Source organism: Euprymna scolopes, chromosome 46, assembly GCF_053919585.1.
Source record: "Euprymna scolopes isolate OS-2025 chromosome 46, ASM5391958v1, whole genome shotgun sequence".
Lineage (NCBI taxonomy): Eukaryota > Metazoa > Mollusca > Cephalopoda > Sepiida > Sepiolidae > Euprymna > Euprymna scolopes.
Window position 1 is genome coordinate 187,802,066 of NC_136527.1, and position 15,809 is coordinate 187,817,874.

Below are 15,809 nucleotides of genomic sequence, written 5' to 3' on the forward strand. Positions count from 1 at the left end.
AAATTAGAAATCATACATTACATTATCATATAATGACAATTAAATATTAAATTTATTTTAATATTATCATAAGAAATAGTTCAGAAATTTTGTAACAGGGCTTATGTCCACACTGTATATTGAAAGAAGACACTTTCAGTAGCTGTAGCCGACAGCTAGACGAATTCCCCACGATTAAACGTTGATTACATTTATATGCAAATTAGATACAATCAGAACGTTGGAATTGAAGTGGATTATAAACTGGTCGAGAGAAATGGCGTATTTCTTGGTATTACAGAGATTAAGGGTGATTAAGCGGAGGGAGTACAGACCTACGAGTGAGAGGTACTTGGAAGAAGTAGGAAAGGATTTCTGATTTTGATTGTATTATCGGGGTGAGCGCGAACGCAGACCCCACACTTAGAAATAGCACGCCCGAGTCGTCCACATTTGGGACGATCGCAAAGGTCAACCCAACCGCAGTGCAATGGATGGGCCTCGCTCTGGGGGAACGACCGTAATGATCACCGTTACCCCCACGTAAGGTAAGTATTATATTTAGCCCTTCGTCCCCGGCCTTGGCATTATCTACTGCCAAGGCCTCATTTGGGGTACGAAGAAGCTTAGGCACAAAGGCCAGTAAGGGGGAGTGGGGGAAAAAAGGGTCTTTTCTAGTCCTTAGCTAGACTTGCGTAAGATAGCAAGTACTTTATTATAAAACCTATACTAGAGTTTCTATCACGCACTGTTTCGCCTAACATTCTTACCCGGACCTACTTAAAATAACAGCTCCCCAGCTTATGGGATGGCAGGCGACATTCACGCTGTGATAAAAGAAGAACATATAACATTATATACAAGAAATTAAAAGGAAAAAATATCTAATAACTAAAGAGTTTTAATTTTTTTTTTTTTTTTTTTTTTTTTTTTTTTTTTTTTGTAATGGGGGTGAGATGATGGGGAGGGGGGCAAACTAGAATACACCCAAAAAGAAAGAAAAAGAAAACAAATTAACAAAATGCCTATGGGGGCGGGTTAGTAAGGGGACCCTCCCTACCTAACGGCTGGTCTGTCATATGAAACGCCCACTGTCTTCCGGTCCTCTTCCCCCGGGGGGAAAGGGTGAAAGCAAGCAGGTCGTTCCCTAAAGGGGAGTGGAGGAACTAGGGACATGTATGGAAAATAAATTAGGGTTGGGGATAATAGGGATGGATGGCGTCTTCCAAGATAATGTACGTAATGGGCAAAATAGGCCTGGGACAAAATAAAACAAGTGGACTTTTGGGCATCTTTGGAAGCTCTCCTAGTGCCAATCTATCAAAAAATAAAAAGCTATGGGAACAGGATCCACACGCATACTACCCTAATCTAGGCCCTATAAAAAGCACAAGCTATCCACTCTTGGTGGTTACTGCCTATCTAGCCTTAAAACTACCCAATATTATAAGGTAAACCTTATATTACTTGTCTTGATTGGGCTGGGTTCCGAGAAAAAAGAAACCTCAGCACCCTAGGACCAATACCACTAGGGTGGAAACACGAACTTAAATCTAGCGCCTCGTCGGATGCACAAACTAGTGTTGTGCACCCATCTTCTATCAAAGTCGATGTGGGGCAATCTTTTCCAATCACATCTGATTTTCGTTTTAAGTTGATGCTTAAAACGAACAACCAGATCGTGATCCGAAACAGACTGCCCCCTATAGACAATGTCCAGACGTGAAACCCACGTCACTAACCTAGCCACCGCTAGGATCGCTAGAAACCCCAACCGTTTCTCCCTGTCAAACGGCGGATCCACATTATCGACTACGTACGCTAAATCAAGTGGCACCGACCGCTCGGGGTCGATGCGAGCCGTTACCCCTTCGACATACTCCCAGAGACTCCGCACCCCGCTGCAAAGAAAGAACGCGTGTTCTCTCGTCTCCTCCTCTTCTTCATCATTGCAGCGTGGGCACGGGGGATAGTAATAATCCCTATCATGATCGTCCCTGGCTAGTTTGCCAAAGAGTGGCAGCGCGTCTCGGACTAGCCTCCACGTAATAGAAAATTCAGCGTTGTTGATGTAGCTACTGGCAGGCGCCCAACTCCACAGCGAGAGAACCTCCCCCCTCGACAGATGCAGCCGCTCCACCAGCGGGTCTTTCGCAGTCCCCTCCACTACATCCCTATATAGCAACCACCTAGGCCGTGCAAGGTCACTGGACCCCGGCAATGCCCTAAGGGCGGCTCGGCATTCGGTCAGGAAACACCTTTCCCCCGCCGGTCTTCTGCGACCTTCAGCGGCAGGGTTGGATATGAGCCGTGGGAAAGCTTGCTCCACGACTGGTACCCAGGGCGTTTCCTCCATCAGTGTCCGACTCAGGAATGCCAATCTTTCTGCGTGCTTGTGACTAAGCAGATCAGGCATCCCCAAGCCTCCCTCGCTAAGCTTCTGTGTACAGACCTGTCTACGGACATACGGCTTTCCTCCTACCCAAAGAAGTTTGAATAGGAGTTGCTCTAAAGCCTTACAGCGGTCCGCAGGCAGGGGAAGAACAGATAAACGGTAAAGGATCAGCGGAAACACGTATGTAGCACATGCCTCCGCACGACCCTTCAAGGACAATTTCCTCCGAATCCAAGTCCCTACTGACGACTCGACCTTAGTCTGTACTTCCGACCAATTCTTGTCCAGCTGGAGGTCCGGCCCGAACCACACACCGAGGATCTTTACTGGGCCATCTGTCCAGCCGAACGCACCTGGAAGCGAGTTTACCCCGGTCCAGGCGCCCAACCGCAGGCCAACGGACTTGCTGCGATTGATCACGGCCCCTGTGACAACTTCATACTCAGCGATCGCCTCTATCACCGCTTTAATGTCGGTTCGTCGTGCGACGAACACGGTGACGTCATCGGCGTACGCGGACACCCTGGCCACTTTGCCGCCAGGCAGAGCTATGCCGCGTAGGACTGGTCTCGCCGCCTCGTCCCTTAATTTGCGAAGGAAGGGCTCCAACGCCAGGACATAAAGCAGAGGCGACAGCGGACAACCCTGCCGCACCGACCGGGAGACCCCAAAGGACTCCGACAACCTACCATTAACTTGCACCACCACCGCGGGATCACGATACAGGGCGGAGATCCACTTGCGGAAGTCCGGACCAAAGCCGGCGGTTTCCACAACAGCCCTCAGGAACCCATGGTCCACCCTGTCGAACGCCTTGGACTGATCTAAATTGATCAGCGCGGCTTCTGTGTCGTCTTCTACCCCCTCTAAGATCGTGCGAATCAAGTGCAGATTGTTTTGAATCGATCGATCCTTCACAGCGTAGTTCTGATCCGGTTCGACCAAGTCGCCGATAACAGCCTGCAGTCGATTCGCAAGAACGCGGGACAAAATCTTGAAATCTGCGTTAAGCAGAGTGATGGGCCTATAGTCATCTAGATTCCCCCCTCCATGTTGGTTCCCCTTCTTCAGAAGCGTGACCACTCCTTTGGTTACCTGCCTCGGGATCGAGTCCTGGGCAAACCAGTGGTTAAACACGCCCGTCAGAAGGGGCACAAACATGGGCGACAGCCTCAAGAACAGTTCGTAAGGTAAACCATCGAGCCCCGGAGATTTGTTGCGGCCAACCTGCTTCAACGCAGTAATGATCTCACGCTCCGTAACCATCCCCTCGCAGCTAGCCGCTCGGGCCGCAGTAAGGCGGGGCGAGCCAGCTAAATAGCTGCCAAACTCCTGGCCGCGGAGTCTGGGTAGTTTGGTGAAGCGCTCCTCCAAATGTTGCCGAAACCCATTGCAGATCTCCCGTGTCGACACGAGAGGACGCCCTCCCAGGTTATTCACCTCCCGAATGTACCCGTCCGAGCCACGTCTTAGGGCAGCCTTACGCTCAACAGCGTCAACGTTCACGGCTTCGTTGGAAACTCTTTCTAACCTAGCCCTAATTAACTGACCTTCATATCGCTCGCTAGCCAAGCGATTGAGGTCCCCCTTAACTAGAGCTAGTTCTAGGGAATCCCCCCCTGCCACCGCCCGGGTCAATCTATCCTCTAAGTGCCTTTTGGTCCGAGCCCTAGTTAACGCGAGGCGTTGGCTGTATTGGACACAAAAGCGCCTAATGGTAGCCTTAAGGTTAACCCACCATCTACTCCCGGTAACCGCCCCCACTAACTCCCTCTGAATTAGTAATGTCAGCTGCTCCCGGAAGTCGACCGACTCCAATAAGGAGGCGTTCATCTTCCAGTAGCCTGCCAACCTAGGCCTATTACCTAATTTCAAACGGGCCAAAACAAGTTTGTGGTCCGAATGACCTAACCAGTGGAACGTGGGACAAGATAGGAAATCTGTGTCGCCCCTTCTAATTAACATCCTGTCCAAGTATGAACTTGTAAAGGCGGCCGAGCTAGATTGCCACGTCCACATCTCCCTCCCGGGGTGATCCAGACGGAACCTATCGACCAGATCGCACGAGGCCATCAGGTCAGACAGGCTGCTTTCACACCCTCCCGACCCTCTAACCCCCCCGACCCTATCTGTGCTGGGGTCCAGGATGGCATTCCAGTCCCCCATTAAAACTACCCGCTCCGGACCCGAAGAGAGAAACACCTCCACCCGCCGAAAAAAGGAAACCCTCTCGCTGGGGATGTTAGGTGCATAAACTGCCACGATCCGAAACGCGCCGCTTTTAACGGCAACATCGACCACGACCAACCTCCCATGAGCGTCCGCGTGGACAAGTGTAACCGTCGCAGACAGAGTGCGACTCACTAGTACAGAAACCCCCCGGCTATAGAGACTGCCATATGCTGAGTAAACATCAAAATCGTTCACCAGCACATCACAGTCCCCGGCCCCAACAAAGTGGGTCTCTTGCAAGGTGGCTATGTCTACCTCAAGGGCCACGAGATCCCTCAGCACGCGAACAGCCTTGCTTCGGGATCTCATGCCCCTCGCATTTAAACTAGCTAAATTTAAGCTCGTTTCCATGTTTCCACTACCTAGTAGTATTCCTCTACTAGGGGTCTAAAGTCCTCGGGGGTCAGGACGTCGAAGGCCTGACCGAGACTGCCCGTGAGCAGGTCGGACGTAAGCCGTCCGTCTCGAGCCAGGCCTCCTACGTCCAGGGGAAACGTCATTTTTAGTGCCCTATAAAAGGAAGGGTGAACGTAAAGTGGGACCCTCCCTTCACATTGGTTGGCTATTTTGCTGAGTGATGGGTGCTCCCCGTCTACAATTTTGAATCCTGAGAAGGCTTTCTTTCCCTCCTCAATCATCCTCCAGAGGGCTTTAGCTCTACCTCCCCTATTCACCCGGACGAAGGTAATGAGAGATGGAGCGTTGCTGAAATTCTTCGGGTCAGTGACCTCCTTTCCATCGACCACCTTGAGGGCTTCCAGTTCTTTCATGTGTTTCTTCTGTCGGCCGTTGAGGTCACTGACCGTATGGCTTAGGTCGGCGGTGCATATTTTTTCCCCAGGCCAGAAAGGGAGTTTCCTGGTCCTTTCTTCCCTAGGGGCCGCCGACTTTCTGTGTTCTGGTGTTTCGACTTCTGGTGTTTCGACTTCTGGGTCCTCTATGATGTTGGTTTCCGGAGCTCCTTGTTGCTCCATCTCTGAATCCTGGGTAGTGAAAAGGGGAGGGGTAGGCTGAACTTCTTCCTGGGGGGTGGTTTTTTCTGGAAGCTCAGGGTGCTGGTCTTTTTGATCTTCCTTTCTTTCTCTTTTCTCCTGATGTTTGTCATCGTCGCTCTCAGAGCCCGAGGAGCTGCCCCTGAGCTTCCTTTTAGCAGTAGTCGCCGTAGGTCGTGATACGGTTTGTGGAGCCGGCTCTGGTTTCTTGGCTTTCCTGGCTGTTACGGTGCTCCACTTACTGGTCCCAGCTTCGTCCTCTTTCTTCTCCTCCCTTGATTTCCTTCCTGCCTCCTCCTCGGTTTTCTTGGTCGCCACCGTTGTTGTTGTCTTCTTTTGAGGGCAGAATCGTGCAACGTGACCCGTTTTCTGGCAATGCCAGCATTGTGGTCTTCTGCCCTCAACTATGACGACCATCGACCAGCCCTCGCAGGTAAATTGGGCTGGGATCCCGTGGAATTCTTTGCGGGTTAGCCGCATCTGGAGCCGGTAGTCCCCGGTGTGGATATTTCTAGGTCCTTTTATGGCCTCAATTTCTTCTACATCGCCATACTGAGACAGGATGGCCCCAAGCTGCTCTTCGACGAGGAAGCACGGTACCCCTGTTACCGTTATGGTCGTTCTCCTCTTGGAGAGATATTCCGGTCGAATTTTGATATCTCTCCACACGACGTCACCTCTTGCCAGCTTCTCAGCGTCTTCTTTTGTCGGCAATAGGACCTCCCACATGGCGTTAAAACGCCGGACCGCGTACTGGGCCATGATGTTGAGTTCGCCCAGCAGCTCCATCATAGTATCCTTTGGCACACCTTTGAGTCCTTTCCCCTTCGCGTCTAAGGTTAACAGGGATACCGATCTTTCCCGTATTTTTTCAAGGGCTTCCGGGACGACTTTGATGTTGTTCCCCTCGACGTAGCTACTATATTTCTCGTCGAAGAGCTGCTTGTAGTACTGGGGGCGTCTAGTTTCCTTGGGTTGGGGACCCCAGCTCCGTTGTTCCGCTGTGACTTTTCCGTCCCACACTGCTGCCACAGGAGTTGAAGGTGGTGTTCGTTGCTCCTCTGGGATTGGTGAGTCTGTACCTGCGAGAGCTGGCCACTCCTCGTTTTTAGCCGGCTCCACGCTTTTTGGTTTCCACCCCCCCGGGGAGCACCCATCCACAATAATTACCTCCGCTGATTTAGTTCTTCTGCGTGTCTCTGTGGCCGACTTTTGGGGGCTGCTCCTTGCAGACTGTGTCTGTTCCGGTACTGTTGGTGTCTCGTCGTCGAGCACCCACCAACGTTTTACAGGCCTCCTTTTCTTTTTCTTAGCCGCCGCTGCCTTGGATATATCTTCCTCTTCTCCGCCTGGAGTCTGCTTGATGTAGTCACTCCAGGCTTTGACGACTTGCTCGCGGCCCCCTGTTGTAGGCGGCATCCATGGCCTGTTAGTGTCGACCACAGAGACCCGTTCGCTCGTCCCGGGGGCGCCTTCCTGGGTGGCGATCCCCTCATCCGCAACGCTACCGAACTCTTGCGACCCTTCGGAACTGGGGGTGACGACCCCCGGGACCTTCCACTGTACTGGAGCACCACCGAGTGTGGTGCCCCCCGTAATCGTCGCTGGGATATCACCAAAGGTGATATCCCCAGGTATCGGCACTGGGGTGTCACCGGGTGTGACACCCCCCCTTCTCGGCACAGGGGTGTCACCGGATGTGACACCACCCCTTCTCGGCACTGGGGTGTCACCGGATGTGACACCACCCCTTCTCAGCACTGGGGTGTCACCGGATGTGACACCCCCCCTTCTCGGCACTGGGGTGTCACCGGGTGTGACACCCCCCCTTCTCGGCGCTGGGGTGTCACCGGATGTGACACCCCCCCTTCTCGTCACTGGAGTGCCACCGGATGTGGCACTCCCCCTCCTCGTCACAACACCAGGGGCGTCCCCCATGGTGTTAGAGGCAGAGGCCTGCCTCTTTTTTTGTTGGCCCAGTGCCCTTCACCGACCCGCCGATTCGGAAGCTAGAGGGCCTTCGCCTAATGGCACGTCGGTTACCTCTAGTCCTGCCGGCTGCTTAAGTCGGATCCAGACACTGGACGGACCTGCAAAAAAGAAAGAAAAGCAAACGGTTAGTTGGCCGAAAGGACCACTCACCCAAAGAAGGGGTCGGTCCTTTTTGGCTGGACAAAGAAAAAGCCCTTAAGTGGTCAAAAGGCTGACCAAGTGGGCCCCTGCTTTCGAGAACTGTGTCTGGTCTAGTGCGTGTCTTGGAACAGATACTACACTTTGATCATGACTACGTTACCCGAAGTAAGGTAAGTATGATATTTAGCCCCTCGTCCCCGGCCTTGGCATTATCTACTGCCAAGGCCTCATTTGGGGTACGAGGAAGCTTAGGCACAAAGGCCAGTAAGGGGGAGTGGGGGAAAAAAGGGGTCTTTTCTAGTCCTTAGCTAGACTTGCGTAAGATAGCAAGTACTTTATTATAAAACCTACACTAGAGTTTCTATCATACACTGTTTCGCCTAACATTCTTACCCGGACCTACTTAAAATAACAGCTCCCCAGCTTACGGGATGGCAGGCGACATTCACGCTGTGATAAAAGAAGAACATATAACATTATATACAAGAAATTAAAACGAAAAATATGTACAAACTAAAGAGTTTTTTTTTTTTTTTTTTTTTTTTTTTTTTTTTTTTGTAATGGGGGTGAGATGATGGGGAGGGGGGCAAGCTAGAATACACCCAAAAAGAAATAAAAAGAAAATAAATTAACAAAATGCCTATGGGGGCGGGTTAGTAAGGGGACCCTCCCTACCTAACGGCTGGTCTGTCATATGAAACGCCCACTGTCTTCCGGTCCTCTTCCCCCGGGGGGAAAGGGTGAAAGCAAGCAGGTCGTTCCCTAAAGGGGAGTGGAGGAACTAGGGACATGTATGGAAAATAAATTAGGGTCGGGGATAATAGGGATGGATGGCGTCTTCCAAGATAATGTACGTAATGGGCAAGATAGGCCTGGGACAAAATAAAACAAGTGGACTTTTGGGCATCTTTGGAAGCTCTCCTAGTGCCAATCTATCAAAAAATAAAAAGCTATGGGAACAGGATCCACACGCATACTACCCTAATCTAGGCCCTATAAAAAGCACAAGCTATCCACTCTTGGTGGTTACTGCCTATCTAGCCTTAAAACTACCCAATATTATAAGGTAAACCTTATATTACTTGTCTTGATTGGGCTGGGTTCCGAGAAAAAAGAAACCTCAGCACCCTAGGACCAATACCACTAGGGTGGAAACACGAACTTAAATCTAGCGCCTCGTCGGATGCACAAACTAGTGTTGTGCACCCATCTTCTATCAAAGTCGATGTGGGGCAATCTTTTCCAATCACATCTGATTTTCGTTTTAAGTTGATGCTTAAAACGAACAACCAGATCGTGATCCGAAACGGACTGCCCCCTATAGACAATGTCCAGACGTGAAACCCACGTCACTAACCTTGCCACCGCTAGGATCGCTAGAAACCCCAACCGTTTCTCCCTGTCAAACGGCGGATCCACATTATCGACTACGTACGCTAAATCAAGTGGCACCGACCGCTCGGGGTCGATGCGAGCCGTCACCCCTTCGACATACTCCCAGAGACTCCGCACCCCGCTGCAAAGAAAGAACGCGTGTTCTCTCGATTCCTCCTCTTCTTCATCATTGCAGCGTGGGCACGGGGGATAGTAATAATCCCTATCATGATCGTCCCTGGCTAGTTTGCCAAAGAGTGGCAGCGCGTCTCGGACTAGCCTCCACGTAATAGAAAATTCAGCATTGTTGATGTAGCTACTGGCAGGCGCCCAACTCCACAGCGAGAGAACTTCCCCCCTCGACAGATGTAGCCGCTCCACCAGCGGGTCTTTCGCAGTCCCCTCCACTACATCCCTATATAGCAACCACCTAGGCCGTGCAAGGTCACTGGACCCCGGCAATGCCCTAAGGGCGGCTCGGCATTCGGTCAGGAAACACCTTTCCCCCGCCGGTCTTCTGCGACCTTCAGCGGCAGGGTTGGATATGAGCCGTGGGAAAGCTTGCTCCACGACTGGTACCCAGGGCGTTTCCTCCATCAGTGTCCGACTCAGGAATGCCAATCTTTCTGCGTGCTTGTGACTAAGCAGATCAGGCATCCCCAAGCCTCCCTCGCTAAGCTTCTGTGTACAGACCTGTCTACGGACATACGGCTTCCCTCCTACCCAAAGAAGTTTGAATAGGAGTTGCTCTAAAGCCTTACAGCGGTCCGCAGGCAGGGGAAGAACAGATAAACGGTAAAGGATCAGCGGAAACACGTATGTAGCACATGCCTCCGCACGACCCTTCAAGGACAATTTCCTCCGAATCCAAGTCCCTACTGACGACTCGACCTTAGTCTGTACTTCCGACCAATTCTTGTCCAGCTGGAGGTCCGGCCCGAACCACACACCGAGGATCTTTACTGGGCCATCTGTCCAGCCGAACGCACCTGGAAGCGAGTTTACCCCGGTCCAGGCGCCCAACCGCAGGCCAACGGACTTGCTGCGATTGATCACGGCCCCTGTGACAACTTCATACTCAGCGATCGCCTCTATCACCGCTTTAATGTCGGTTCGTCGTGCGACGAACACGGTGACGTCATCGGCGTACGCGGACACCCTGGCCACTTTGCCGCCAGGCAGAGCTATGCCGCGTAGGACTGGTCTCGCCGCCTCGTCCCTTAATTTGCGAAGGAAGGGCTCCAACGCCAGGACATAAAGCAGAGGCGACAGCGGACAACCCTGCCGCACCGACCGGGAGACCCCAAAGGACTCCGACAACCTACCATTAACTTGCACCACCACCGCGGGATCACGATACAGGGCGGAGATCCACTTGCGGAAGTCCGGACCAAAGCCGGCGGTTTCCACAACAGCCCTCAGGAACCCATGGTCCACCCTGTCGAACGCCTTGGACTGATCTAAATTGATCAGCGCGGCTTCTGTGTCGTCTTCTACCCCCTCTAAGATCGTGCGAATCAAGTGCAGATTGTTTTGAATCGATCGATCCTTCACAGCGTAGTTCTGATCCGGTTCGACCAAGTCGCCGATAACAGCCTGCAGTCGATTCGCAAGAACGCGGGACAAAATCTTGAAATCTGCGTTAAGCAGAGTGATGGGCCTATAGTCATCTAGATTCCCCCCTCCATGTTGGTTCCCCTTCTTCAGAAGCGTGACCACTCCTTTGGTTACCTGCCTCGGGATCGAGTCCTGGGCAAACCAGTGGTTAAACACGCCCGTCAGAAGGGGCACAAACATGGGCGACAGCCTCAAGAACAGTTCGTAAGGTAAACCATCGAGCCCCGGAGATTTGTTGCGGCCAACCTGCTTCAACGCAGTAATGATCTCACGCTCCGTAACCATCCCCTCGCAGCTAGCCGCTCGGGCCGCAGTAAGGCGGGGCGAGCCAGCTAAATAGCTGCCAAACTCCTGGCCGCGGAGTCTGGGTAGTTTGGTGAAGCGCTCCTCCAAATGTTGCCGAAACCCATTGCAGATCTCCCGTGTCGACACGAGAGGACGCCCTCCCAGGTTATTCACCTCCCGAATGTACCCGTCCGAGCCACGTCTTAGGGCAGCCTTACGCTCAACAGCGTCAACGTTCACGGCTTCGTTGGAAACTCTTTCTAACCTAGCCCTAATTAACTGACCTTCATATCGCTCGCTAGCCAAGCGATTGAGGTCCCCCTTAACTAGAGCTAGTTCTAGGGAATCCCCCCCTGCCACCGCCCGGGTCAGTCTATCCTCTAAGTGCCTTTTGGTCCGAGCCCTAGTTAACGCGAGGCGTTGGCTGTATTGGACACAAAAGCGCCTAATGGTAGCCTTAAGGTTAACCCACCATCTACTCCCGGTAACCGCCCCCACTAACTCCCTCTGAATTAGTAATGTCAGCTGCTCCCGGAAGTCGACCGACTCCAATAAGGAGGCGTTCATCTTCCAGTAGCCTGCCAACCTAGGCCTATTACCTAATTTCAAACGGGCCAAAACAAGTTTGTGGTCCGAATGACCTAACCAGTGGAACGTGGGACAAGATAGGAAATCTGTGTCGCCCCTTCTAATTAACATCCTGTCCAAGTATGAACTTGTAAAGGCGGCCGAGCTAGATTGCCACGTCCACATCTCCCTCCCGGGGTGATCCAGACGGAACCTATCGACCAGATCGCACGAGGCCATCAGGTCAGACAGGCTGCTTTCACACCCTCCCGACCCTCTAACCCCCCCGACCCTATCTATGCTGGGGTCCAGGATGGCATTCCAGTCCCCCATTAAAACTACCCGCTCCGGACCCGAAGAGAGAAACACCTCCACCCGCCGAAAAAAGGAAACCCTCTCGCTGGGGATGTTAGGTGCATAAACTGCCACGATCCGAAACGCGCCGCTTTTAACGGCAACATCGACCACGACCAACCTCCCATGAGCGTCCGCGTGGACAAGTGTAACCGTCGCAGACAGAGTGCGACTCACTAGTACAGAAACCCCCCGGCTATAGAGACTGCCATATGCTGAGTAAACATCAAAATCGTTCACCAGCACATCACAGTCCCCGGCCCCAACAAAGTGGGTCTCTTGCAAGGTGGCTATGTCTACCTCAAGGGCCACGAGATCCCTCAGCACGCGAACAGCCTTGCTTCGGGATCTCATGCCCCTCGCATTTAAACTAGCTAAATTTAAGCTCGTTTCCATGTTTCCACTACCTAGTAGTATTCCTCTACTAGGGGTCTAAAGTCCTCGGGGGTCAGGACGTCGAAGGCCTGACCGAGACTGCCCGTGAGCAGGTCGGACGTAAGCCGTCCGTCTCGAGCCAGGCCTCCTACGTCCAGGGGAAACGTCATTTTTAGTGCCCTATAAAAGGAAGGGTGAACGTAAAGTGGGACCCTCCCTTCACATTGGTTGGCTATTTTGCTGAGTGATGGGTGCTCCCCGTCTACAATTTTGAATCCTGAGAAGGCTTTCTTTCCCTCCTCAATCATCCTCCAGAGGGCTTTAGCTCTACCTCCCCTATTCACCCGGACGAAGGTAATGAGAGATGGAGCGTTGCTGAAATTCTTCGGGTCAGTGACCTCCTTTCCATCGACCACCTTGAGGGCTTCCAGTTCTTTCATGTGTTTCTTCTGTCGGCCGTTGAGGTCACTGACCGTATGGCTTAGGTCGGCGGTGCATATTTTTTCCCCAGGCCAGAAAGGGAGTTTCCTGGTCCTTTCTTCCCTAGGGGCCGCCGACTTTCTGTGTTCTGGTGTTTCGACTTCTGGGTCCTCTATGATGTTGGTTTCCGGAGCTCCTTGTTGCTCCATCTCTGAATCCTGGGTAGTGAAAAGGGGAGGGGTAGGCTGAACTTCTTCCTGGGGGGTGGTTTTTTCTGGAAGCTCAGGGTGCTGGTCTTTTTGATCTTCCTTTCTTTCTCTTTTCTCCTGATGTTTGTCATCGTCGCTCTCAGAGCCCGAGGAGCTGCCCCTGAGCTTCCTTTTAGCAGTAGTCGCCGTAGGTCGTGATACGGTTTGTGGAGCCGGCTCTGGTTTCTTGGCTTTCCTGGCTGTTACGGTGCTCCACTTACTGGTCCCAGCTTCGTCCTCTTTCTTCTCCTCCCTTGATTTCCTTCCTGCCTCCTCCTCGGTTTTCTTGGTCGCCACCGTTGTTGTTGTCTTCTTTTGAGGGCAGAATCGTGCAACGTGACCCGTTTTCTGGCAATGCCAGCATTGTGGTCTTCTGCCCTCAACTATGACGACCATCGACCAGCCCTCGCAGGTAAATTGGGCTGGGATCCCGTGGAATTCTTTGCGGGTTAGCCGCATCTGGAGCCGGTAGTCCCCGGTGTGAATATTTCTAGGTCCTTTTATGGCCTCAATTTCTTCTACATCGCCATACTGAGACAGGATGGCCCCAAGCTGCTCTTCGACGAGGAAGCACGGTACCCCTGTTACCGTTATGGTCGTTCTCCTCTTGGAGAGATATTCCGGTCGAATTTTGATATCTCTCCACACGACGTCACCTCTTGCCAGCTTCTCAGCGTCTTCTTTTGTCGGCAATAGGACCTCCCACATGGCGTTAAAACGCCGGACCGCGTACTGGGCCATGATGTTGAGTTCGCCCAGCAGCTCCATCATAGTATCCTTTGGCACACCTTTGAGTCCTTTCCCTTTCGCGTCTAAGGTTAACAGGGATACCGATCTTTCCCGTATTTTTTCAAGGGCTTCCGGGACGACTTTGATGTTGTTCCCCTCGACGTAGCTACTATATTTCTCGTCGAAGAGCTGCTTGTAGTACTGGGGGCGTCTAGTTTCTTTGGGTTGGGGACCCCAGCTCCGTTGTTCCGCTGCGACTTTTCCGTCCCACACTGCTGCCACAGGAGTTGAAGGTGGTGTTCTTTGCTCCTCTGGGATTGGTGAGTCTGTACCTGCGAGGGCTGGCCACTCCTCGTTTTTAGCCGGCTCCACGCTTTTTGGTTTCCACCCCCCCGGGGAGCACCCATCCACAACAATTACCTCTGCTGATTTAGTTCTTCTGCGGGTCTCTGTGGCCGACTTTTGGGGGCTGCTCCTTGCCGACTGTGTCTGTTCCGGTACTGTTGGTGTCTCGTCGTCGAGCACCCACCAACGTTTTACAGGCCTCCTTTTCTTTTTCTTAGCCGCAGCTGCCTTGGATATATCTTCCTCCTCTCCGCCTGGAGTCTGTTTGATGAAGTCACTCCAGGCTTTGACGACTTGCTCGCGGCTCGCGGTTGTAGGCGGCATCCCTGGCCTGTTAGTGTCGACCACAGAGACCCGTTCGCTCGTCCCGGGGGCGCCTTCCTGGGTGGCGATCCCCTCATCCGCAACGCTACCGAACTCTTGCGACCCTTCCGAACTGGGGGTGACGACCCCCGGGACCTTCCACTGTACTGGAGCACCACCGAGTGTGGTGCCCCCCGTCATCGTCGCTGGGATATCACCAAAGGTGATATCCCCAGGTATCGGCACTGGGGTGTCACCGGGTGTGACACCCCCCCTTCTCGGCACTGGGGTGTCACCGGATGTGACACCACCCCTTCTCGGCACTGGGGTGTCACCGGATGTGACACCACCCCTTCTCAGCACTGGGGTGTCACCGGATGTGACACCCCCCCTTCTCGGCACTGGGGTGTCACCGGGTGTGACACCCCCCCTTCTCGGCGCTGGGGTGTCACCGGATGTGACACCCCCCCTTCTCGTCACTGGAGTGCCACCGGATGTGGCACTCCCCCTCCTCGTCACAACACCAGGGGCGTCCCCCATGGTGTTAGAGGCAGAGGCCTGCCTCTTTTTTTTGTTGGCCCAGTGCCCTTCACCGACCCGCCGATTCGGAAGCTAGAGGGCCTTCACCACAAAAGGGTACGTGGGTAACCTCTAGTCCTGCCGGCTGCTTAAGTCGGATCCAGACACTGGACGGACCTGCAAAAAAGAAAGAAAAGCAAAAAGTTAGTGAGCCGAAAAGACCACACTCCCAAAGAAGGGGTCGGTCCTTTTTGGCTGGACAAAGAAAAAACCCTTAAATGGTCAAAAGGCTGACCAAGTGGGCCCCTGCTTTCGAGAACTGTGTCTGGTCTAGTGCGTGTCTTGGAACAGATACTACACTTTGATCATGACTACGTTGCCCGGGGGCAGGTAAGTATGATATTTAGCCCTTCGTCCCCGGCCTTGGCATTATCTACTGCCAAGGCCTCATTTGGGGTACGAAGAAGCTTAGGCACAAAGGCCAGTAAGGGGGAGTGGGGAAAAAAGGGGTCTTTTCTAGTCCTTAGCTAGACTTGCGTAAGATAGCAAGTACTTTATTATAAAACCTATACTAGAGTTTCTATCACGCACTGTTTCGCCTAACATTCTTACCCGGACCTACTTAAAATAACAGCTCCCCAGCTTACGGGATGGCAGGCGACATTCACGCTGTGATAAAGGAAAAAAGAACATATAACATTATATACAAGAAATAAAAAGGGAAAAATATGTACAAACTAAAGAGGTTTTTTTTTTTTTTTTTTTTTTTTTTTAATATAAATGGGGGTGAGATGATGGGGAGGGGGGCAAACTAGAATACACCCAAAAAGAAAGAAAAAGAAAACAAATTAACAAAATGCCTATGGGGGCGGGTTAGTAAGGGGACCCTCCCTACCTAACGGCTGGTCTGTCATATGAAACGCCCACTGTCTTCCGGTCCTC

The 15,809-nt window shown here is 52.4% G+C and overlaps 1 non-coding gene across 1 annotated transcript; it reads right to left on the bottom strand.

The window, feature by feature from the left end:
• Positions 1-372: 372 nt before the first annotated feature.
• On the bottom strand, positions 373-535 carry LOC145271530 (U1 spliceosomal RNA). Its single transcript, XR_013865941.1, has one exon. It is a non-coding gene; the product is annotated as a U1 spliceosomal RNA (small nuclear RNA).
• Positions 536-15,809: the final 15,274 nt, after the last annotated feature.